The sequence below is a fragment of the Corvus kubaryi genome, unplaced genomic scaffold (assembly GCF_017639235.1).
Source record: "Corvus kubaryi isolate FWS band 111438036 unplaced genomic scaffold, C.kubaryi_AGA036_p1.0 37341, whole genome shotgun sequence".
In the NCBI taxonomy this organism is placed as follows: Eukaryota; Metazoa; Chordata; class Aves; order Passeriformes; family Corvidae; genus Corvus; species Corvus kubaryi.
The window spans coordinates 10,997,771-11,023,650 of NW_024581112.1; the positions used below are offsets into that span (position 1 = coordinate 10,997,771).

The following is a 25,880-nucleotide window of genomic DNA, read 5'->3' on the forward strand; positions in this document are numbered from 1 at the left end:
GGGTTGCTTTCAGAGCTTCCAGGGATACCCTTGGCCATTTCTGAGCTTATAGAAGAGCATTAAAGGAGTTCTGATATTTTCTTTCTTAATCCCTTTCTCATTTCTACTATCTCTATATCACCCTGGAAATCCTCAACTCATAATTTCTTCTGATCCACAAATCCCCAGGCTTCTTGTTGGCAGATAGGAAGGAAGACACCATTCTCACAAGCATGGTGACTCTGAGGTCAGCATCTGCACTGAGTGCCCCAAGATGATAGACAATAACCCCAACCAGTTTCCAGCACCAGTACTATGTGTCCTGGGATCAGAGCTTTCCTACAGAAATCAGCAAAGTGCTACTGCCTGACTTCTTTCTAAGACTCAACTGGCTAGTATTCCTCATGTAAATTTCCTGGGTTTTCATCAATTTGGTACAAGAGGCAAACTGGAGATATTAGAAGACTATTTTTTATGCAATTTCATAGGTGAATCTTCAGTAGAATTTTCACTGCAGCTGGAGCACAGCAAGGATACTCCTCCCCTTATTTAACCAATACAAAAAATAGAGCTCCGTTTAGTCCTTGGCCATCATGCAGCTCATGCACTCAACAAATGTTATACTTCAGACTATTAAAAATGTAAACTACAGGAGTGAGAACAATGACAAAATCCTTACGTACATAAAGCACCACCTACCCAGAGGAACCAAACAGACTTATTCTCTTTCTCTCATGAGTTTTTCTTCTTTTTTTTTTTTTTTTTGGTTTTTTCTCCCCCCCATGTGTAGATATCTAATGTAGATCCTGTCAGATTCCATTAGCATAAAGATTTCTCTTGGGTGGAATGTGGCAGCTGTTACAAGCTGTTAAGGGTTTGGTCTTTTACTGTTTATTTTTGTTTGCAGGGTTTGTGAATATTTAGTGCAACAGGTGGTCCTTCCCTCTCCCCTGCAGTTGATTTGCTGGCCATTAGGACCTGCAGACTACAAAGAAGGTACAAAATCCAGGATGTGGACGGACACAGAAAATTTGAGGAACTTCATTTTTTGGGTTTTTTCCCTTTTTCCCTATGAACTCAGCCAAAATTAGCAGAGTGGACACTTTGCTTTTGCTGCTGGTTGCAGACAGATCTCATATTTCTTTTTAGAGCTATGATTTTCAAACTGGCTACTGCCACCCCACAAAGTCAGCAGCCTAAGAACCATGCATAAAGCAGTGTGACATTACTGGAATTTAGAAACAAAATGTCACAACCCTATAAAAGTGAAAGAACACAAACTCACTAAGTCCAAACAGTTTGTAAGAGTGGAAATTCATCTGGCTGTGGTGTGGCGGCTGCTGGTGCAACTACTTCAGGTACACAACTGTTTTCCCTGATAATTAATGCTTGGGGAGAAGCTAAACCAAAGACCTCAGTAACTTATAAATCACACAAGAAGTCTGGCTGTGGCAAGGACGCAGGAGCAGCAGAGGTGAAGCAGTCTGGAGTTCAACAGAGCCATTCAAATTAGCATGGTGTGTTTTGCACAGCTGATCCAGCAATTGCTCTTGCTGTAGGCAAAGGTTTCTAAACACTTGGTGATTGTAACCATATGGACATACTGCACACAACAAATAGCACAAAGATAGTTCTGCAGGTGTTCTTATAGATTATCTTATCCCCCTGAACTTTTCCATTCACCCACATGCCCTACTACATTAATCATCCCTTCTTCCAGCATTAGGCCCAGTATTAACTATGTACAGCTAGAATTTATAACCTGTTTATTACTGATAATAGAGTCATAGAATGATTTGGACTCAAAGGAACCTTTGATAGTTTATCTAGTGTATTCCCTAATAACACTTATTGTTATTCCATTTGTGACTACAAGTTGCAACCAAGATCAGGATTCACTGATCTGGAGACAGTACAAACCTGTCCAAACCAAGAACTTCTTCTATACTCATGCTGCATTGCAATGTCAGGCAGCCAAAAGAAGCATTCAAGTAATTCATTTCTAGCCTAAGACCCTTTTATGAAACCACGGCAGGACAAAATGATATTCATGTCAGCGAGACTCCAAAAGACAAAACTGGAAGATGTTGTAGAGATGGGGAAATGTGGCACAGACAAATGAAAAGACCTGATACAGTCACAAGTTGTATAAATGGAGACAAGCTGATTCTGAGTGAAGAATTCCTCTGGCACTAAAACCTCAAAATCCTCTTCATCCTCCTGATATATACTGCTGTAAGGTGTTTTTGTAAGATGGCTTGAGCCAACAAAACATGCCAAACCTGCTCAAAAAAGGCTGCACCTACCAAAACTGAGTTTAAAGCCAGTACTTTTATCACACATCTATATCCCCATGGCAAACACAACTGCTAGGAGAATATGAAAACAAACAGAAAGACACAAAAATCCCCACAGTGGCTTTGGCTCTAAATGCAAGTCTTGCATCAACCAGACTATGCACTGCCAAGAGCTGACTGCCTCAGCCTTGTCTTATTCCATGTAAGACTGAACAAAGAGACACAAGACTCAGCAAAGAAAAAATCACCCTGATTCACTGGTATGTTCCAGCTGCTCTGCTCCACTCCAGCAACTCAAAACAGCTGTAAACCTGGTTTAACCAGAAAGTTAAATTGGGTTTATGACTTCTCAGTATTGGCAAAGAAGTACAAAGCAGCTGGAGTTTACTAGTGTACTTAGCCCTGGGGGTTTGCCCTTAAAAGTTAACTTTTGCTCCAGCCAGAAGAAAGAGTATCAGCCGCAGTTTAACTTTAAAGTGGGTTTTTATCTCACAATCTATTGTAATTTTTCAAAGAATTCTGAGAAAAAGAAAGTTTATACGCTATGCCAGCATACAGTTTAGGACCAGACATCCAAGACACCAGCTCCAGTTTTGATCCCTATCAGCTGAAAATGGAGATGCTGACTGCTGGGCTCTGAACTCATCCTTGGCAAGTACGAATTCTCCTTACAGAAGTGTAAGCTAGGTGACCAAGATTGTTCTGAGTAGTGTCACAGTGTAGGCTTTCTCAGTAGACTTCATACCAAATCCTGTCATAGTCTTTGAGTAAAACTGCCTGCAATTCATCAGTCCATGCTTTAGACTATCTATCACAACTAAAAATATCCCCTCAAATAGATGTCAACCAGAGACCTGTTCTTTAAACTCTGCCATCTGTGGATGGTGGTATCTTGTTTGTTTAAAAAAAATTCTATAAGCATAATTTTTCCCAGCAGAGGCTTCTGGCAGTAATATTTCAGGAGAACAAAATCCTCTGAAGCAGCAAAATTTGGACTCAGGGTTTGATGTTGAATTTTTGTCTTCTGGTAAGCAAGAATTACTTGGGCCGTCAGTGTATCAGACTAGCTTTGAGGAAAATGCAATTTGAAATTTCAGTATAGAAGAAACCAAGAGATTCCTAAAATTCCCTGAGGAGATTCTCTGCAGCTGTCAGTCAGATTGGACTTAGGACAAGGAATCACCAGCACAGCCTCACAAAAAGACTGCTCAGTAGTGAGTATTTATAAAGACCATATTTAAAATAATACAAGGTTTAAAAGAGCATTAAGAAAAGTAAGATTCAGTTAAATCAGAAGAAAAAATGAAAGAGCATAATACTGAAGAAAATGCAAAAGAATGCAGAGAACAGCAACTTTTAAAAACTTGAGAGGTACTAGGGAGAAAAGTGGGATGTTATGAAAAGAAGGGGGAGGTGAAATTGATGACAACTTTAATCTGGCCAAGATCCTGAAATGTACAGGCTACAAAGAATTTGTCTAGTCAATGTCCAAGAGTTTGTGTAAAATTAAAGAGTGGAAATGCACTTGAAAGTTAGAGCAAGCTAAAAAAAATAAGAGACGAGGCATTAGATACATTATATGCTGTAGCCTGTAAATATAGAGTCATTATTCTTATAAATAAAACCATACAACAAATATTTTGAGACCAACCCAAACCAAAATGTTGGCTCTAAATAACCACAAATTGTGCAGGAGTTTGAAACTAGATCCCAGCTCTGTGGCAGGCCCTTCCCTGGTGGAAGGGGGCACCAGCTCTGGGATAGTCTGTTTCTGGATCCTGCGGCTTGGACTGCTCTCTTCCAGACAGGAAAAAAAATCCTTTGTAAGAAGAAGGAAAACACGACACAAGATTAATGCTGCAGAGGTATTATCTCTGAGACCAATGTGAAATTTTTGGGAAATTTAAAATGACTATGAACTCCAGGAAATATTAACCTTTTTTGTAGGCATAAACACAGCTCAAACAGAAGAAGCTTAACATTTTAAATATTTGCAGGCTGGTATTTGGTGGCCTACAAACCACAGGGAAAGAGACATTATATATTTTCCCTATACTATGGTGGTTATCATGACAGTAGTATCAGGGAGCCAGATGGTATCTTAATAACAAGAAAGTCCTATATTTCCCTTTGTCCTTTTGAACTCTTGGCACTGCTGTCACACAGCAGTGAGTTCCACCATGTAACTGTGCACACAAGAACAGAAAGAATACTTTTTCATGTTAAAATTATTTGCCTTTATAGTATGACTGTCCCTTTTCTGCAGTGTTATAACAAGATAAATGCCAATCTATGTATTTCCTTTCTAAATGCGACTATTTCTAAAAGAAGTCATTAGGAAATTTCCATGGGAATAGTTTCACAAGAAAATGCAGCTCCATTAAGCTGAAGTTTCAAGTTTAAGTTGTTCATTTCATTCACAATCTACAATTTTCTTTTGGGAAAACAGTAATTATCAGGCTAGTCCTGTTGAACTGATGTTTGGGTTTGTAATAGTTCAACAAATCATTAAAATGCATTTTTTTCATCTACATGCTACATTAGCCAAGCTATCTTTCAGACCTCCCACATCCCCTTCTGAGCCAGACTTTGGAAGACTATCTGCCCTTGAACAATTTAGATTGCCCTCTCTCTAAACTTCTTGACTGTAATCCAAATCCTTTCAGACTTCATTCATAACAAAGCTTCTCCTTGACTCTAAGCACTTCAATTGCTCACTTGCTGAATCTGTCCTATTTTTATTTCATACATGGGTGCACACACACACACACACAAAGACACATAAATAAATGCATGGGATTGAGTTCCTAAAAATATTTGGGGTTTAAATCAGTGATCTGCCAGTAACTCACACAGCAGAAATTACAGTGTTTTCAATAGTACTTTCCATTGGGAAGTTTCTTGCAATCTAATGTTCTGTTTCCTGTTTTGATCACCTCTGTAGAGTGACCAGCTGTTTTTCCTAAACAATAAGTCTAGGACATTCTTCACAAGTGATAAACATATTCTTCCTTTTATTTGCTTCACATACAACTGATTTGCATCCCAACCAGCCAATTTTCCACCTCTGACTATGTAGCCACACAGGTAGGATTGAGAGAAAAGATTCTCCGGAAGAACCTGGGCACAGCTCCAATTTTATTAGCTTCTAGCATTTCAATACCAAGCTAAGAACAAAACAAATTATTTTTTAAAGTAACAAAATGGGGGACGGAGTTGGTACGAGCGACTGAATAGGCTACAGGGCTGTATTACAACAGTATGGTGCATGGACCTGGAAAAGATGTGTTAGGAACTTCAATCAAGCCTATGCTATGAAAGGCAACTGTGTCATATAAACACAATTTAATTTGAAATCTGAAATATCACATACACATGCCAAGCCATAAACTGAATTTCCCCTCAGAATTATTCTAAAATCCCACAGCTCCCATGTACCTCCACGGAGGAAAAGCAGCACAAAACTGGTGACTTAGCCTGAGGGATCAGCCTCAGTGAATACATTCTCTCCTTCACATTCTCTCTCCCTTAACATTCGTGCTCCTTAGATGTGTATTTGTGGCTTGGCTTTTTCTCTTTTCTTTTAGCGACTGTCTTCAGCTGAAGCTCCCCAAGTCACATCCTGACACACTCTGCCAACCGCAATCCCACATGTCCAAGTCCCTGCATGCCATCGCACACGCTGATTCCAGGAAGCGCACGCTGCTGGACTTTGTTCCTTCCCCTGAGCCACCCTGATTTACGCCTGCTGAAGCCACGGTCCCAAGTGTCAAAACACCTACGCTGCACAGTTGTCCCACATGTGTATATCCTATTATCCAAACAACAGATGCACCAGCATGCATTCGCACATCTACTCCAACATCTGGTGATCACAAGCTCACTGTGAAAACTCCATGGACTTCATTCATCTTTACAAAACTCACAAACACTTCATCTGTACAACTGAAGAGGTGCATAACCTTTTTCACTTCACTGAAGGAAGTATGTGCTTTTAATGTGGCATTTACAGGCACACACAGGGAAATACAACCAATCACTTGCGCTTACTCTGAAAGCACTTATTTAGTTCTTCTGAATAACAGGGCATGAATGGTTCTGACATAAACACTTCACAGGTGTTGCACACAACGTGCATATAGATATACACCTTTCTATTTCTTAGTCATACTTGTACCTGTGCCTACATGCCTTACCTGCTGTGAGGCTCACTTTTCCACTTTCTGTTTAGAAGTTGTGCCAGAATGAAACTGATAAAAGGAAATGGAGAATCATATCCAGATAGTCATAAAATTAAAAACATCCCACTGCTTAAGACTAAAACTGATGCTTGCATAATTCAGCATTTCTGCATGTTGGAAGTTTCCAGTCTGTTTTCCTTTGTTTCTCTCATCCACATCTAATATAAAAGATATATTCAAGGAGAATGTTGGCAAAACCTTCTGACAGTTTGGTATTTTATGAAAAATACTTCAATTCAGAATGCTCATGCCTGTCTGACTCTCAGTTGAGCACACTAGAAACAATAGCATGCCCCACGTGATGTCCTCTGGGAAGACCATCCTCCTGATGGTCTGGAAACACTGAAGTCAAAAAGGTCTCAGGTTTGCCTGATTCCCCCACCAGTGATGTCAAAGCATCACTGGTGACCTCAGAAAGCAGTTGGTTTCTGTGAGCTCAGATAGCACCCTTTAGGGATGTCAAAAACAGGGCTAGTAATTTTCTGTGTACCCACACATTTACAACCATGCAGAACTAAGCTATTTCATAACTTACTCTTTTAAAACCTTTAAAAGCATGTACTACACTTGGAAAATTATATGCATATTTTGATTTTGCTGAGGGTTTTTTCCCAACCATCTTTTCTCTAAAAAGATTGGGATTTTTGACAGTGGAAAGAATGGCTTGCTGTATCTTACTGCAGATGAGGTGAAGAAATAGGATGTCTTCTAATGAATTACTTCATTTAGAAAACAAAGATTAACATTTTCATGTGGAAAGGAAATCTACAACATTCTCAAAACTTTCAGTCTCAACTACAACTAAAAATGCAAATATGTTGCTGAAGTAGAAAAAGAGAATTTACGTCACCATTAACTTCTACTTTACCCTTCATGATATGAGTTTAAAATAATATCAACAGGTATACAGATAGCACATTGAATTTGCAGTCTCCACACGTCTCTCAAAAAAGCCCTGTTCAACCTCACTCTGCCATCCAGCTTTAGAACTCGCACACTGGGACAGTCCTCTCTCACTTAGGGGTTTCTATCACAAGCAACTGTGGCACAGAGAAAGCTGAAGGTGTGCTACCGCAGCAAGTGCACAGAATGGAAAGTCAAAATCACTCAAACTAAAGCCCAGAGATGGAGCCCAACACACCAAGAGTTCAGTGCCTGTCAGTCCTACCAGTACTTGTTACCATTTAGCATATTCCACACAAAAGGTCTTAATGAAAAAGTGTGTTACTTATCTGACGTATAGATGATTCTTCACATCCTTCCCAGACACTGCTGCAGATTTATCTTACTGCTCAGTTCGAGAAGAACACAGAGGAAAAGCAGAGTTTAATTTGCCATTGGGGTTTCACTGGGAGTGGGGTATAATTGCACAAGCAGCCAGATAGCACATCCCTTACTGGGTTTCTAAACATATTCTTTTATCACTTAATTTATTATCTCTGGTGCTCTTGGACATCCTCCCATGCCCTCCTTATTGCTGAAATGATGCCATCTGTGGCTCAAAACTTCCTTTCAGTCCTTCCCATACTGCAGCATGAAGTGGTTGGAGAGAAGCACTGAACTAGTAAAGGATCCACCAATTCTCATGGGGAAGAAGAGAAGAAGAAAAAGATAGTTCTAGAAGAACATACTTTCCTCCCCCTCTCTCCACCTTCCCTTCAATCATACTTCTGTCACCTTCTTCTTGTGTGGTAAAATTTGATGTGAAAAGCAGCCCAGGCTTGTCTCTGATGTTGCTGAGTTTGACCATGTGGCTACAGGAGGAGGCAGCAATTTCCTCTCCCAGTACAGTTTGGAAGCCCCACAGCGATGCTTCAAAGTGAAACTCTGACCCACCCCTTCCAGCCTGGAGCTCAGCAGGGTCTGAGATGCAGCTGGGCTGCTCTTCAGTGAGATGCACTGTGGAAGGTGGAGAGGGAGAGGGAGGGAAAGGACAAGGCTAAAAGAGAAGTACAACAAATATACAGGGTAAGAAAGAAGAAGGAAGAGGCTGGCGATAAGGACAGCTTCTTGGGTGGAATTGGCTTCTTGGCACCAAATGCTGTAAAGAGAGACAGTCCAGGAGGCATTACAGCCTTACACCTTCTCACAAAACAGCCCAGCCCAGAAGGAATGATGGTGAGCCAGGCTAATGTCCTCGATGCCACACCGTTCTTTGCCTCCCTTCCCACAGGTCATGTCAGTCTGGCTCTGTACTGATGGCTGCAGGTCTGATCTGCTCGAGCAGATGAGCTCATTTCCTGCTGTGTGCATCAGCTAAGTAGGGACCTCTTAACCCATCCCAGCAGCTTTCTTTCCCACTCCCATTTCATGATGGAGAAAAACATTAACACAGTAGGGAAATGTGGGGTTGCTTCAACAGAACACTCTTTGTTGCATAAAGCACCCAGAATCCTGACTGGCATTCTGGGTTTGACTCCTGAGAGTCTGGTTTTTACATAAATTTTATGGCGTTTAGGTGTAAAGAAACTAGTACTAAAATGCTTTCATACATTTGCACAGAGGAGTTGCAGGCAAGTTCCACTGAGGCATAAAGATTAAAAAAAAAAAAAGAAAGAAAGAAAACAAAGTAAAAGAAAAGAAAATAGAAGTGGCTAAATGGCTATTTCCATGGCTGAATCTCAAGATATCTTTGCAAAATGCCAGTTTTGCAGCCACAGTTACCTTTCTACTGCTAAAACGAGTCAGGATATTTACAGAAAGGTAAACTAATGAAATCTGTTGGCCTTGCTTGAAAAAAGGAGCAATGGGTTTTCTCCAGAAGGCAGCAAAGCAAATCTAACATTGCATCTATTACATCCCCTGCCTCTCCATAACTTTCTCTGCAACCAGGGCAAGCCTATCACAAGCTCATTATATTGAATATTTCACAGAAAAACAGCTAACTTGTGAATTTTACTCTAAAAAGTGTGCTTTTCTTGCAAGCAAGACGCAGCTAGAGAATAACCAATTCCTCTGTTTACTGAGTGGGAGGAACTGAGAAGGTCACATCCATAGGACATGCTTTGTGTAATTACTGTGGTGTTTCTAAATCCAGGAAGGCATCTCCATGTCAGCTTATAGGGTTACTCAGCAAGCATAACTTCATGTTTTTTCTTGAATAAAGAACTCCTTACACTGCTTGGCAGTCAAAAAAAAGATACTCAGTAAGAGCTTCCTGTGCAGAGAAGCCCTCAGAGCACAGGGCAAGTGTCCTGTGCTGGATATTGCTGGCAGGACCTATAGTGTCCCACTGCCTTCACCACACTCATCCAGCCTCACACCCCCACAACTCGTTCTTCTTGTGTCCCTTGTGCTCCAAGCAGCAAGAGGCCATACGGCACTCTCTGGAGGGACAGGTGGCAGAGCGTGCCCCATTCCACAGCACAACCCGGAGGCACGTGCTGTCCCCCGCACTGAAACCTGAGCCACAGCAACCCCCTCCTCCTGGAAAGGCTGTGACAAAGAGCTTCCCTCATCCCAGGAAAGACCACGGTTCTCCCCTGCATGTAGCACAGGGCACATGCACCAGCACATGCCTCCTGCAACCAGCTGGTTTTGCTGCATCATTGCTCTTGTCCTCCTACCCTGCACATAACCCCTTATGCAACAGCCAGAGTTCTCTGCTATACAGAGGCACAGGGGAATGGCAATGGGGGTTATGGTCACTTCAAACATGCTTTTTCTGCTACTGCTTCCTCTCCAGGGATGAAGTTCTCTTCCCTGCTCCCTCTTACAGGAGAGAATCCGCCACAAACTTCTCTAACATGAGTCAATCCCACAGGTTGCAGTTCTTCATGAACTGTCCCAGTGTGGGTCCCTTTCCACAGGGTACAGTCTTTCACGTACAGACTGCTTCTGCATGGGTCCCCTGCAGGGTCACAAGTCCTGCCAGTAAACCTGCTCCAGCATAGGCTCCTCTCTCCATGGTTCCACAGGTCCTGCCAGGACTTCCTACAGGGTTACAGCCTTCTTCCATGTATCCACTTGCTCTGGCAGGGGGTCCTCCATTCACTGTAAGTGGGTCTCCGCTCCTCCGTGTACCTCCAAATCTCAGCTGCAGCACCTGTAGCACCTCTTTCCATTCTTCTTCACTGACCCTGGTGTCTGCATAATTATTTCTCTCACATGTCCTCACTCTTCTCTGGCCACAATTACTTCTGCACAAAAATTTTTTCCCCTTCTTAAATAAGTCACACACAGTACTAATGGCTATTAGACAAGAAGATAACTAAACAATCTGGTGCAACATGAGCAAATCCTGTGATTTTTTTTTATGATAAAGCTGTAAGATTCATCAGCACCAATAATGATAAGATTTGTCAATACTGGTATATTGTTCACTGCAAAAACATTTTTTTCTGGAATCTGGAACAGTCTTGCCACTGTTACATCTGTGAACACTTGCAAGGATAAGCGTGGGGTTCCCCCACTCTTCCTGTAAGCAGGACTGGGCAGAGGAGCTTGGGAGCTGGCAGGGAACTAAGCAGGAACTCCGGCCACACAAATCTACATGCAGTGAGTACTGCTTCTGTCCTATCCCCACACACTGACCCACTAAATGAGTTCTGCAGACTGTCAGTGTAAGGACTGTGTGCTGCTCTTTCACCCTCAGAGCAAGGGGCACAGCACCCAGCTTCACAGGAAGTAAAGTGTACTTCCAGCTATAAAATGTTTGCTTAACTGCTATACTGAGCTGCTGGAGTGGAGCAAAGCTGCCTTCATGCTGCTTAGCACCTGACCCACTGTTTTTCCTGGTTTTATTATTTCTCTTTTACAGTATCATTGCTATTTCACACTTTATTTCTTTCACAATCCTGAGACTGTCTATGTGCTCCTGGTGATTTACTGCATGTGATTTCCTCCCATTTGTTTACTCCTCAGCTTTTTATTTCAAAGGTTTGAAAAGCACTCAAAAGAATCTGCCAGAAATGTACAGCTTTTGAGTAAAAAGTGTATTACAGTTCATGGAAATCATTCACACAGGCCAGCACAGTCTGTCTGAGAATGCAGAACTTTTAAACTTTATAAGGCAGCGTAGTTGCCTTGACAGTACAAACCATCAGAAAGCAAAAACCTCTGTGGTAGCACAGACTGTTTTAGTACAGATCCCAATATCCCAATAAATGCTTTCTTTTCCACATACAATTTAAAGCAATTTTATGCAGAATTTCTGACAGAAAACTGTTATATTCCAGCTTCTTCAGGGAGTTCAAGCAATTTCTCACTTATTTTAGACCTAGGTTGTTTTGAGGGGGTTTACATAAGGGTTGCACATGTGCAAGAGCAAAGACACACAGATCTACTTACATACAATGTCCTCAACCTCCTGCCAGGAATATTTCCCTGTGCCTGTGCTCAGCTGTGCTAAAAGCATCCTGGGGAGGACCAAGCTGAATCACACGACAATTGCTCAAACCTGAGCCATTCCCTCACAGAGGCCATGATTAATTCATGGTTGCTATCTCAAAGCAGCAGAAAATGTGTTAACATTCACCACTGGGCAGGCTGCCTTCCTGCACAAACACAAAACCCTCACACAGAAGTTGGGTTCACTGACAGTGCCTAAGGACTTGCAGCTGCAGACAAGAGGAGCCTGGTCAGCAAATCCTTTCTCCCAGCCTGTATCCTTTCACAGTCTCCCCTTTTCCCTCGCCATAGGCAGTGGCAAGTGGCAGCCACTGGTGCTCTCTAAGGCTGCACACTACCTGAGTGCTTAGCAAAGAAAAGGCACATCTGGCAGTTTCCTTTCCCTGCTCCCAAAGTCCAGGCATCTAGCAGAGGATATTACAGGAGAAATGCAGTTGAAGTTTGGGTTCAATTCAGTTACCGTCTCAGGAGAGGTAACCTTACAGCCTCCTAAGCCAAACACTCCAAGTTTTAATTTTTAGTATCATAAAAGCCTTTTTCTTAGAGGCATGGTGCTCTCTGCTCTCAGCAGTTTTAGATGGAGCAGGTAAAATCTGTTAGGGACAATCGGAGCAAGAAGAATGCACAGAGAAAAAGAGTACAAGAAGCAAGATGAAAAGAACCTGGAAGGAGACAGCAATGGAAATAGATGATGTGGTGAGGTTATGGGGAGAGAAATAATTTACGCAAGAGGAAAAGAAAATAAAAACAATAGGCCAAAGAGTTAATGAAATAAGTGAACAGCAGAAAAATAAAGCAAAAATAAAATCTGCCCTTGCATACTCAAAATAATTCAGTGTCTGCAGATGTAGTAACCAAGAAATTGAATCACTGAAAACATTCTCAAGTATTTCCTATGTGGCTTGGTAGCTAATGCAAACATTCAGGAGCCACCTCTCCAGTCACAGGGAAGGCTGCAGTACTTTTTATTTATTAAAATTAAGGCTTTGACTGTAAGTTTTCCTAAAAGATCTGTTGGCTCATATCCACCCCTGAAACTCTTCAGACCATCCTGAGTTCAAATGTGTTCAGAGGAAACAGGTAGAAATTCTGTAGATTACAGTAGTAAGACAGGGGAGGAAGCACAGGAGAGGGAGAATGGGAAAAAGCTAAAGAAATCAGTGGGAGAAAAGATTAGGAGAAGAAAATATCTGTAACAGCACAGCTTTTAAAAAACACAGTGCAAGTAATAAAGCAAAATAAACATAAAGACATTAAAAGGACATTAGAAAGGCATAAAAACTTGAAAGAAAAACAAAAAGAGGAAAGAGATTATGGAAAATGCAAGTCAAGCTGAAATTCAGAAATTATTCTGACATGCTAAAGAGTTTGCACATCTCACCAGTGCTCCCCAGGTATAACTTTTATTCCTCTGTGAGATGCCCACATTGCATGAAACAGACAACCACATGCAGGTGGGCACGAAGCCACATAAACTGGATTACAGTGGAAACTATGAAACTCCTCTAATACTGAATCTTAACCCACTACTGTATTTCTCTGCGTGCTTTTAATTCAGTACAAACTAATCCCATCTCTCACCTCAATCACAACAGTTACATTATCTACTTCAGTGACATTTTTCCTCATTTACAGCGGTACTAGAGATTTTTAATTGTTCTCTATTGTGCTCTTTTTCTGCACAGATACAGCTCACACAGCAAAATGAAGAACAAGCTCTGAAGTGTAATATACTAGAGAAAATATTCCTACGTCTCAAATTAGAGTGCTCTTGCCAAGGACCTTGAGATGGACTTACACAGGCAGCCAAAGCCAGGACTTTCCATACCACCCTGTGGAAGCTCAGATAGAAGCAATTATGGATTCACTGGGGAAAACATGCAAAGATTATGTGCAAGACAACAGATGACATCCCATGACCACTATTACATCCTTTGGCCCCAAACTGAGGTATGAATTCTGTCTTCTCTACCAACAGAGGCCTCTAAAATCAGAAAGTACACACAGGAACCTGGGGATTAAAACTGCTGAGTTGCTCCAGTTTTTGCAGCTGTTAATCCAGCAGAGGAACAGGAGAAAACATTTTGCACAGCCTTCAAAATTCCCCTGATAGTAGAGAGAGGGCAGGTCCAGATGCTTCACACAAAATGAGTATTAACAACAGAATTTACTGAGTTTGTATCTGTGTTGTTTGTCCCATTTCCTCATCCACCAATACCTCTTGATCAAAGGAGGTTGAGTGGCTGCCAGCAGAAGGCTTGGCTGGGTCCCATGGTCCTGTAACATCAGTTTCTTGAGGAGAAGCTTATAATCGTGGTGTCTTACCAGGCCACAGGGCAACCATGCCCCATCCAAAAATGCCTTCTTCTTGCACTGTATGGGGACTCTCAGCAGCAGAATTATTTAGGAGCCTTTGCAAAGCATGGATTGTGACTGAAACCTCCAGGATTCCTAAAATGGTCTTAATATATCCATGCACCTTCAGCACAGTGCTGAACCATGGAGCTGAGGACCACAACAACCCTGTTCAACCTGCACAGCCACCATGACCCACAGTACCAAACTAACCTTGGAAGTCCTGCTGTGGCCCAAGGGGAAAAAGTGGGATGAATACCTGACATGCAATTTCTTCTTTGGCTTTTTGTTCAGCCTGGGGAAGAACTCTGCAGGGGCCAAGCATCATTCCTCCTGCAGAGCTCCTCCGCCTGCCTGGGAGTGCACAGAGAGGAATGTGGAGGGGGGAGCATATGGACCAAGCTCTTGTCATCAAGTAAGACCTCAAGCTGACTGGCTTTAGCCTCAGGGTTGGGTGTGTGGGTATGTGTGCATTTGTATGTGCAGCTAAGGACCCACTGAGAGGAGGAAGGCAGCAAGGGGGCTGGACATTCATAAACACTAATTGAGTGACAAAAGATACCAGCACTTTTTTGACTCTTTGTTGTTCTACTCTATCGGAGAAAGTGATGGAAAAATGAAACTATGAAGGTGGTCAAAACCTGCTGATGAAATAGTTTTTCTTCAGAAAATGCCATTTTGTGAAAGTTGAAGTATATCAAAGAGGTATCAATATTGTTTCATACCTGAAACAATGTCTAATTCTCTGTTTCATTTTGATTAGAATCGTTTTTATACATTTGCCAAAATTGATATTTGCAAAAATGTCAATATGAAAATGTCTATATATAATCTTCTGAAATGTCTTGCGTATTCCCCCACTTATTAAAATATTTTACTCCCTACTATGTGCAGTGATACAAGAAACAGAAAAATAATGCAGATACCAGGCATCTGTAAGAACAGATGTTGGAATGATCCAGCTGATGGAAAGAAAGGTGAGCAATTCTTGTTCCCTTTCCACAGTAACTTGATTTTGCAGGTGCCCTGCTCTGCTGCAGGCCCCATGTGATGTGGGAAGACTGTGCAATCCCATGCCTGTAACAGTGTGAAATGTCCAGACAAAGCACAACTGCTCTGAAAAACTAAAGTGTCAGCAAAGACACCTTGTGTTGCCCACTCTTCAATCATCTCTAGGCCAAATCCATTCAATTTCTCAAAGGTTTTTGAGGAAAGTCTAACCTTGCAAGCTGGCCTGGGATGTGAAACCCAAGCTGTGTACTTCCGAGAGGTTCCCTTTCACTGAAAAAGACATTATTCTTTCAATTCCAGCAACACCTTTCTTGATGGAAAGTAACCTCACTTCCCTCTAAGAGCAGCCCTCCATAAAACAGAGGTATGAAGTTCACAAGAGATTTTTAATTTTAGCACAGGTTTTTGTTTATTTGTTTGTTTATTTGTGGAGGTAGATTTTATAAGTAGCAGTTCCTCTCTCTGACTAAAATTCACTCTTAAATGTCAGGACATAACCACAGAACAATGTTTTAGAAAGTACTAACTCAATTCCTCTAAAAACCTGTGCAGTGTTATCTTAAGACAGAGAGTAAGTACACCCTAATGTAATCCAAAGTCTAAAAAAATGCGCTTTCCTTGCCATTAAGGGTGAAAAACAACATTTCGGTGTCATTCATGGTTGTTTTTTCAAGATTCCCTAAGTGTTGCATCCAGCTCCTTAAAACTCCTCCTATGGAGCAGGCAGGCATGAGCCAGCTGAAAGTCATCTGCAGCAATCTTCTGTCCCGCTGCCTTATTTTTGTTCGGGTTTCGTGAGGCTGGTTTTTTTTAGCATGAGATTTCAACGGAACTGAAAATATCTCGTAGCACAAACTCTGCAGCATGCTGTGAGTAATTTACAGCTGCCAAAACCGTCTAAATCAAATCCCATGAGGGATTCTTCTTTCTTCAACCCATGCACGTTAGAAAACAAAAATGGCCAGCAGCCATTCTCCTTCTCCTCCTCCTCTTTCACTGAGCAGATTCCTGCAGCTGGAGCAGTGTCATTAGAAGCTGCACTTATGGACTCCGGGACAGAAGCATGGTGCAGTTTACAGCAAGCAGTTCAATTCATAACAACAGCTTCACCTTTTTTTCCCCTTTTTTTTTTTTTTATTTTAAGTGAGGGAATTTCAGAGGTGAACACTGTGGTCTGGATTCTGAGCATTGCACAGTGTGCTGGCCATATAATTTTTTGTAATTGCAGTTCATCTGACTGCATCCAAAGGCAATCAGACATAAATTAGGATTTAATGTCTGACCATCATTCTTCCTGCACAGCATTTGAGATTGCATTTTTAAGGCAACACTGAGAATTCTATAAAACACCATGCAAACCAAATACACACACAGAGCAATTCAGGTTTTCCTCCAAAAACACCACAGGCAGTTTTGAAAAAAATATGCCTTGATTTATTCATTGAGGAAGTTGGTTTTTAAGTTTTCAACCTCCGAAGAGAAGCTTCAGGACTACACACGATGGCTAGAGCGTACAAGGTGGGAAATTCACCTTTCATGAAATTCTGGAGAACACCTGCATGAAAACCAGCAAAAGACACAAAGTATTGCATTAAGTCCTTGGACGTACAGAAGACAGAGAAAGCAACTGTTAGCCAGGCTGACAAAACACTGCTTGAGGTATATTACCAAATGGAAAGAGCAAATCAGAGTGGAAAATAAGCAAAAAGAAACAATACCATGAGAGGTATTCAGAAAGAAAAATCTAATTGCCAAAGGACTCGGTGAATTGTAAATGTCATGTTTCATTACTGGTGGCCAAAAATCCCCACCCAGTATCATCACTGCCTTGCTCAGTGCAAAGGAGCCCAAAGGGAGACATGCACGACCCAGAACTGCATGGGGCCCTGTGGAAAAGCAGATGGGAGGTGGCAAAGAGGATAAACAGAGACACTGTTGCCCACAGGGCCCGCTCTGATGCTGTTTGGTACAAAAGACTGTGGGGACTCTGTGGAGAAGGTTCAAAGTAGTTCCCAGGGTTTCCTTCCCTCCACTCCTCCCAGCCCAGTTCCCTGCCTATTGCTTGACCTGACTGCTCAGACCAGGAACTGAAGTCTGGGTTTAACTGCATATTTAGTTGCTATACTGTAGTTATTCCAGATAGCTTTTGCTCTGTTAAATGCCCATTACAGCTCTTCTCTGAATACTGGCAGAAAGTGTTGTTTTCTGAAAATCTGTATGGGTAATATCCTGCACAGCCTGGCCACAAACTTCCAGTTTCCTATTTTTTCAATGTCACAGTGTTTTCCCTATCTCTATTGCAGTGGGCAGGCTCTCCTTTGATTTTTTTTCCTCTTCTAGAGGACAGAGGATTCCAGGGTTTTACTTTGTCTTGGGAAGCTGAAGGAGTGAAGCTGTCCTCCTCTTGTAGAGCAGTATGCGATAGTTCATTCACTTCACCCCACCAAAGCCTCAGAAAATACAGGCTCATCTTTCGCTGCACAATGCAAATCTGTTAACATGAGCTGTTGGCTGGGTTTCTGTGTGGGATGATTCCCATAACCAGTTCCTATGGTCTGCTCCACAACAAAATGCAAACTAGATTGGTTTGGGTTTTTTTAAAGAAACTTCTCATTGTCTTCTGTGTCCCGCAGGCCAAAAGCAATTTTCTCCGACATTCTTTGTACCACCGCCTGCACAGTTTGTGGTAGAAGTTCATATATTTGCAAGGTCCTATTCAGAGATATTTTCAGCACACCAGAAAATGAAAAACATTTTAACAGATGAGGAAAAAATTAGCAACATATTAGCTAAAACTGACTTTCAACTTAGAGCCATCAGAAACCACTGTTATAGTTAGCACAGAAAACGTTCCAGTTCAGGTTTGGGTTTGCTCAGTAACTCATTTCTACAAAGTCACTGTGACCTGAACTATGCCTTCCTGATGCTTCCCTTAAGCCGAAGTAGTTTTGCTCTTCAATCTTCCCAACCCCTGGGTTTCCACCATTTTTATGATGACATCATTTTTGTTTCCCTGATGACCTTTCCCTTTCCATAACGAAAACTTCTGTACAGTGGTTTTCACGCCTCCTTTATCAGGACAGTTAATTGCCAAGTGCATTCTGCAGAATGTCTTGTTTAACCTCCTCCCTCCAGCTCCACACAGTCTGAGTAGATTCCCCTCTTGCTTATATTAGCCCCTCTTTTATCACCAGAAGCTTGCCTGGCTGTTGTCTGGGTTTGAAGAACTCCTTCTTCGGCTTTAGAAAGATTCTATTAGAAAGAATTATTTAAGCAATGCCAGCACTAAACCTTACTGTGAACTCTTCAAACTAGGTAAAGAGTAAATTATTTCGCTTTACCTTAAGTAATCTTATTTTTTAAGACAAACTTGAGAAAACTGAAAAATTATCCACGCTGCTTTAAAAGTTATTACCTTTACAGGAACTCTTCAAGGCACTATCTACACAAAGATGTTCAGGAAAACTATACTAAACCAATGAAGTTGGTAATTTAAAGTGGATTTTCTAAAATGCTATAAGCTACTTAAGAGGAAATCCCTACTGAGAATTAAGAGGACCCTGACCTGATTTCATTTGCTTCATTTCTAAAGAACAGATACCCAGGATTTTCATGTAAATTAGCTAATGCTTTTTAAGGAAACAATCTCAGAAAATCCACTTGTTTCCCTATATTTCACTGTTCTGTGCAAATGCATGTATATTCATATGCACTGACACACATCCAGTTCATATCAAAGAATGCAAGAGAAGCTCTGGTACCACCCATTTTCTCCTTCTCCAGTTCTTGCCTTCCCCTAGGGAAAGGGAAATACTGCTGCATCTTCCCAAGCACCTTCCCATGCCACAGTAAAGGAGTTGTAGGGCTGGAGTCTGCCCACCAAAGCAGTGAGTTCATGGGACAAGCCTAGAGAAACCTTAAATGAATATGAGTCGGTGTTAATTTGTACCAAATCTAACTGGAATGGAAATATCTCTCTGCAAAATGTCCAGTTCTTGTTCTAACATACAGGCCTGCAGGAAAAGAATATTTCTGTTTTAGGATTAGAGATAATGGTGCTATCTATTTATTTATTTAATACAATATTCCACTCAATCACATGCCAACATGTTGAACCATAACTCTAGTCTGTGTTTTATGCATGTTCTGTGCTTTTTACAGCAGACGTACCTGGATCTCTCACTTCACTTGTGATCTCTGCTACATGCACCAGGCATTTTGCTCTTAAACGTGTCTCCCTGGTTTTGTATTGCTAGGACCAAAACTTTGCCTTTGGTCTCCTATTCATTTGTTGGTATTAATCTTTTCTCTCTACACTCAGTAGTTGCAATTTTTCAGCCTCCCAGCCTCTGGAGGCTTGTATGTCAAAAATAATTTAGGATGACCAATTTTTTTGGGGAGGTGGGACTGAACAGAAATTAACATGCATCCCTCAGGTGGTTGTTGGTTGTAAGTGAATGTTTCCCCTATTTCTACCTTTCCCCTGTTAATTTCTTCTAACACTGACCTGAAGAAAAATGATTCCCTCCCATAAAAGTTTAAGTGTATGCAACTGTAGCTGTACCCTGATTCCCAGCTGTGGGTGGGAAGAGCAGGCTGAGGAAGAATTCAAACATATGGAAATGATGTTTCGTTCTGTGAATTGAGCAAATATCAGGATCTCCTCCAGACACTGAAGATGGAGGCAGCACCCTGACATATAATGGCAGTGGCCTGGTAGCCACCAACCCAGGTCACAGGAGCAAGTAGCGAAAGCTGTGTGTCTGCATGAATGACAGCAGGGCCGAGAATGCCCCATCCCGAAGCAGCTGCAATTCTAATATTACAGCAAACTATTAGCACACACCAAGGCTTCCTGAGAGCAGGTGGGAGTGCTTCCATCAAGATAATCGCTTTCATAAAAATAGTTTGCTTGGTGGGGGCAGAAGATTAGCACTTTTTGTGGTTAACAGTTTAAGGGTGAAATTGTGTTCTCAAGCCTGACATGAAAGCTGATTAAAAGTCCACGGGTATTTGTATTTCGAAACAACCCATTTCAATGTTCCAACACAATTTTGGAGTAACAGTCCATAGGAACACAAAATATGCAGGAAGCAATGGGCAAAGGAGACAATTTTGACCAGAGGTTTAAATTATCTGAATGAGTCAGGCCAAAATCAGCAAGAAAGTCTACATTAGTAAGTAATAAATTTATCAGGGATTTACAGGCATAACACTCTTCATCAGAAGACAGCAATAAATATTTGCTTGTAGCCTATAAAACTAAGAATGCTGAATTATTAAGATCAAAGGACTTGGATATAGTAATATAAATACAAAGTAACAATTACTCATGTCTAGGTCTCAGAAGTAAGACAGCACCATTCAAGAATGCTGAGGAACATTCGTATTTATTGGTAACAGAGGAGGATGCTACATAAATTCAGATCAGCCCCCTAGGAGTAAGCATATTCAACTTGGCAGGCCACAGCCACTTGTGCATAACAATTCTGAGAGACTTGGCTGAAGAGATCTCTGACCTGCTGTGATGGTCTTGAATGTATGCTGGAAGTGCAGGGGAACAGTGAAAGACTAGAACAATGACAGTGTTAAGTGAATGGGATGAACAGAGGAGCTCTGCTGACAAGTCTAGATATTTCTTCTGGGCAAGAAAAACGCAGAAGTTGGGAAGGGATCCCATTCATAAAAAAGCTAAAGAATAAAGATATAAATAAAGCTATACCATATATTTCAATGGAACATAAATCTTGTTAAACAAGGCATGCTAAAGCAGACAAATGCGAAGTTGTGTATTTAGGAACAAAGACTGGGAGCCAAACCAACAAACTGAGGCTTGTATTTTGAACAGTGGTGTGCCTGAAAAGGGATAAGGTGTCACAGTGACAAGCACACCATGTGAACTTCCAGTGTAATGCTCTAGAAGAGAACAAGTAACTGTGTTTAAACTGAGGAGTATTGAGTGGGAATTGAGGTAGCTTTAATCAAGATTTTCAAAGCTCTTAAAGTAGAGGTACTACTACTGAACTACTGTATATACTCCTGTGCATGAATTTTCTAAAGGATAGTTACAAGTTCAATGAGATAGAGAAAAGAAACAGCAAAATGACTTTCGGTTTTGAGAAAAAGGTGTTTTAGAGGATGATGCAAGGAGCTGTGCCTGCTTCATATACCAAAGGAAGACAGGGTAAGTTTATTATAATGCAGGAATATGCTTACAGTATAAAACATGAAATATAAGAGAATTCTTTAATTTCCTGGAGGAAGGCTTGACAAGAACCAATGAAGGAAGCTGAAACTCATTTCTGAGGGAAAGAAGACATATGTTTCTAGCAGTGGGATGGTATCTCCTGCTGCAGGTGGTGCTGAATTTTCCTGCTTCTGAACCTTTCAGATTAAGCCTGCATGCTTTTCTAGAAGATATTCTTTAGCAAAATAATAAGTTGACTGAATAAGATGCTGCAATCTCTGGTAGATGGAAAGCTAATGAGGCAATCTAAGGGTCTCTTTGGTCCTTAAACTCCATATATCTAAACTGCTGTTACTTATCACAATTAGAAGGTTGGCAGGACTCCATGGATTTTCATCAAAGTAAGCAAAAATGTTGTTATGCCAAAGACTGTTCCTTACCCCATACCAGGATGCATAAATCTACAGGCATCTCAGATGATCTCACTAAGTAGTAACTCCTTTAGTCCTTGTGTTGATTGAACTTTGAGGCCTTTGTGTTAAAGCATTGAACAAGGAAAAATCTTTGTCTTTGGAAAATGATGATGATGATGACAACTTCAAGGGAGTTTCACAGCCCATTTTCTGTGTGACCCTCTTAATATTTAAATAAATAAATAGAAGTTCAATATGTGTATTTTCCCTATCATATGATAGCAAATACAAAAACAGTGAATACCACTTTACATTGTAAAACAAAACACAAGCAGCTACTATTATTTATTGGTAGAAAACTGCAAAATACTGTAACTAATCAGAGTAATATGAAGAAAACCCTACAAAGGCCACTTAGGAGCCGTCAGAAGGATATTCAGTCTATGCTCCTCGTGGTTTACAGAGTATCCCTACTGCTAGTGAAAAAGGTGATCTGCAGTATTAAAATACAAATATTTTCATTTGTATTTTAAAAAAAAGTCACCATTGGGAAAGAACGTTAGCAAAGACAGAAAGCCAAAAGAACGCGCTAAGCTTCACTTCAAAGAGGATGCAGACGTCACAGGAGGGATCAGTTAGTTGCCCTACTCTGCTCCTCTGAGCTTCAAAAACAGAATCAGGATTTGAATCAGAAGTGAAGCTGAAAAAAAAAAGAGAAAAAGGGAAGTAAAGCAACTTCATTTTTCTCCAGTGCAGATGGGCCAAATTCCATAATGCCAAATTCCATAATTCCCTTCACTCTCCCTGCCAGTGGCATGAATCTAGAGGATCTCTGTTGACAGGAGAGGTATTATCAGGAGTACCATCTGCACCCTCTTCCACACTAAACAGGTCTGGAATAGATGGATATGACAGTAAATTTGCAACAAAGGCTGTGAGAGTAACCTAATGTTTGCATTAGGTTCTGAATTATGTTGCTTTGCTATTTCCTTTTGCATCCTGGATTGTTAACTGTTCCAGCCTATCCTATACTCTCCTCTGTAGGCTCAAAAGGAAAGAACAGGGAGAGGTATTTCTGTTTGCACGTTTTTCATGCTTTACATCTTGCAATGTTTATGGCTTTGATGTGACTTTTTAAGGAAAAGCTTACACTGGGCTTTGTGGGGGCAAATTTGCCACATTTTCCCACTTCATGATTTCAACCAAACTTACTCCAGAAGTTCTGGTTTTAATATCCTAATGCATTTTTTCAGTTCAGAATCAGAGAAAAACCAATACAGGGAAAGGAACACCCTCAGACTATACAGAGTTCCCCTGTTAAATTACCGTCTTCAAGCTCTCTTGATCAGGTCTGATTTCCTCTTTAAAGCCCTTTAAAATCTCTTATGAGCCTTGGATATCCCTGTAGAGCATATCCTGCTTTCAAACATGCTTTCACAACTGCTCCCAGTTTCAAGAGACTTAATAACAAGCAGCACTTCCCCCGTCTGGGCAGCAGAAATCTCTCCAGCAAGGCAGGGTGCCTTCCTTGCCTTGACTTTCAAAGAGAGCAAAAGCTTTGGGGACACCCAAAGACTTCTGTGCTGCCAAGTTACCCCGGATGGTGAGGCCGCCTCCATATGTAAGAAATAAAATTCCTGGTGGACACCATCATCTTGGCAGTGGGTGCACGACATGCACAACACCATCTTGAACACAACCATCTTCAACACTGCCCCTAAGATCCAGGCGGTGTTTTAAACCTTGTCCTTCATTTGATTTGAATGACTTACCCAGATTGGCAGGCAAACAGCTGCTTTTTGTGTAGGCTGTCAGGGATGATAGCAATTAACCTCCCTGGCCAGAAGGGAGACGCCAGAAGAGCTTTTAAAATAATGGTGTCCTCCAATCCCTGCCCTCCCAGCATCTCTCTGATGCAAATGCCTCCCACTTTAGTGGTCAGTACCTTCTGTTAACAAGTAATTTCTGGTCACTTGAAGTTGCATTTGTGCTCCAAAGGGCACAGGACACTGCAGTCCTTGGAGACCCAGAAGGCTAGCAGTAAGTTATTTAAGACAGGAGAAATTCAGGCTGGCTAAATTTAATGAATCTTGGGGCAGTGGTATAGTATAAAATACGTAGCAAGAAAGTAAAGTAGGGGTATCATGAAGCCTTAAAAGTTATCTGAAATTTTGTCATCTCCTCTATTAATAAAAGGGGATAGTGGCTATTGCAACAGGCAGCACTGAACTGTTAATCAGCTAAAAGGACTAGAATGACATCCTGTAAGTTTTAGTGTTGGGAAAGCAACAGCTGGAAAGCCAGCAGAAGAGATGAACCAATTCAAACGATGTCTTTAACTGTTAAACAATTGACCAGCTTCAGTCAACAAGTTTTACAAGCAATTAAAAAAATTTTAAAAATTAATAACGCAACTTGCAATTACAAGAAGCTCCTTTGCAGACCAACAAGGAAATTTTCTTGAGCTGCAATTTGAGAATATACACCACACTGTTTGTCAGGCCACCAGGAGAAGGGGTGGCAGTTTTATTAGTCAAATACCTGCTTTTCATCCTAAAAGCTTGGTGTTTGAAGATGGCAGATATATTCTGATCAAAGACTTTTAAAATGGTAACTTGAAAGAGTACGTACTCCATACTGCTCCATGCGGGAACGAGCTTCTTTCATGTGACCTCCCTTTTTTAAAAGAATTTTTAATAAAATTTAGGACGGAAGAGAAAATTGTAGTCAGTTCACTAATCCAGCCCTTGGAAGAGCAAAGTGATCAGGATTTGCAGATAAGCAGGTAATTTAATCACCTTGTTAGATGCTGGTAATGTTCAAGAGGTGGTAAGGTCTTAAAGTGGGGGGTGCTCTTACAGTCGTCAACCATGTGATGCATATTCAGGCACTGATGCGTCCCTTATCAGAGTTATCTAAAAAAACGCCAGTAAACTCATTGGGATAAGAAACCTCTGTGGGTTGCTTGAAAGGCAAGGATAAATGGTGAAGGAACTGGTAAAGCTTTCCATCTTAAAAAGTCAAGAATCAGTGAAGGAAAGGCCTGGTGAATCCCTTTCGGTCGGAGATAAGCAGAAAGTTGCTAAAAGCTTTTGTTAAAATATTCATAAATCCACAGGGATTGAAGAACTGGATTTCCTGCAAGTCTGTTAAACAGAACCAACCTAAAAATGCATAAACCAAAGCATCATGTAAAACAAAGATGGTGGGCAGGCTTTTGAAAAAGCGGATAATATGGCAGTTCCTTCAAAAGGGACAGAAAAGGACATATGGCTACATGCTGAGAAGAGATGTTGGGTGATTTGCAACCAAAAGGTTTTGTTTATTGCTTATCTCGCCAAAAGCCAACAACTTTTAAACTCCTTTAGGGGCTTCTTCCCCACAGAACCACAAAATAAAAATAAAAATAACTATATATATATATATATATACACACACAGAGAATTCTTGGATAACACATTTCAAAGGAGGAAGTGAGTACTATCATAGAAATTCTAAATGTAAATAAGGCAGCAGGAACAGATGGGTTTATGACCGAATATAGTGTCCTTAGACTTATTTATCAAGATCATGCACAATGAAATGGTAGTTTCTCTTTGAGAAGAAACCCCAGGTAATTTCAAATCTTGAAAATTGTATGGGTTGGACTTCTTGTCCCTGGATGTAGAAATAATTAAGTGACAGGACCTTATAGTCATGGCAGCAACACTATGAATTTGAAGATACATCGAGGACTGGCACTCAGGCTCTGCAAAGGTCCTACAGCTCGCCTGTTTGTGGATTGTTGGATTGAATGTCTTCAAGAGGAAGACAGTTGATGAGGCCCTGCTGACAGCTGGCAGCTGTTCATTTTGGCCATGAGAAATTCAGCAGAATTCTCAAAACTGAGCAAGTGAGGGACAGATCAGAGGCAGGACCTGCAATATCTCTGGGAAACAGTGGGCACAGGATCCCTCATACAGCTCAGCATCTACACTAAAAATTGTTAGACAAGAGAAAAGGAAGGTGTTGGATTTCCTCATTTCCAAAAAAAAAAAAGTCTCAGAAA

At 41.1% G+C, this 25,880-nt stretch overlaps 1 protein-coding gene across 2 annotated transcripts in view; it reads right to left on the reverse strand.

The window, feature by feature from the left end:
• Window positions 1-25,880, reverse strand: part of TBX15 (T-box transcription factor 15) — a 92,881-nt gene that overhangs the window by 41,742 nt on the left and 25,259 nt on the right. The gene's annotated exons all lie outside the window — the stretch shown is intronic.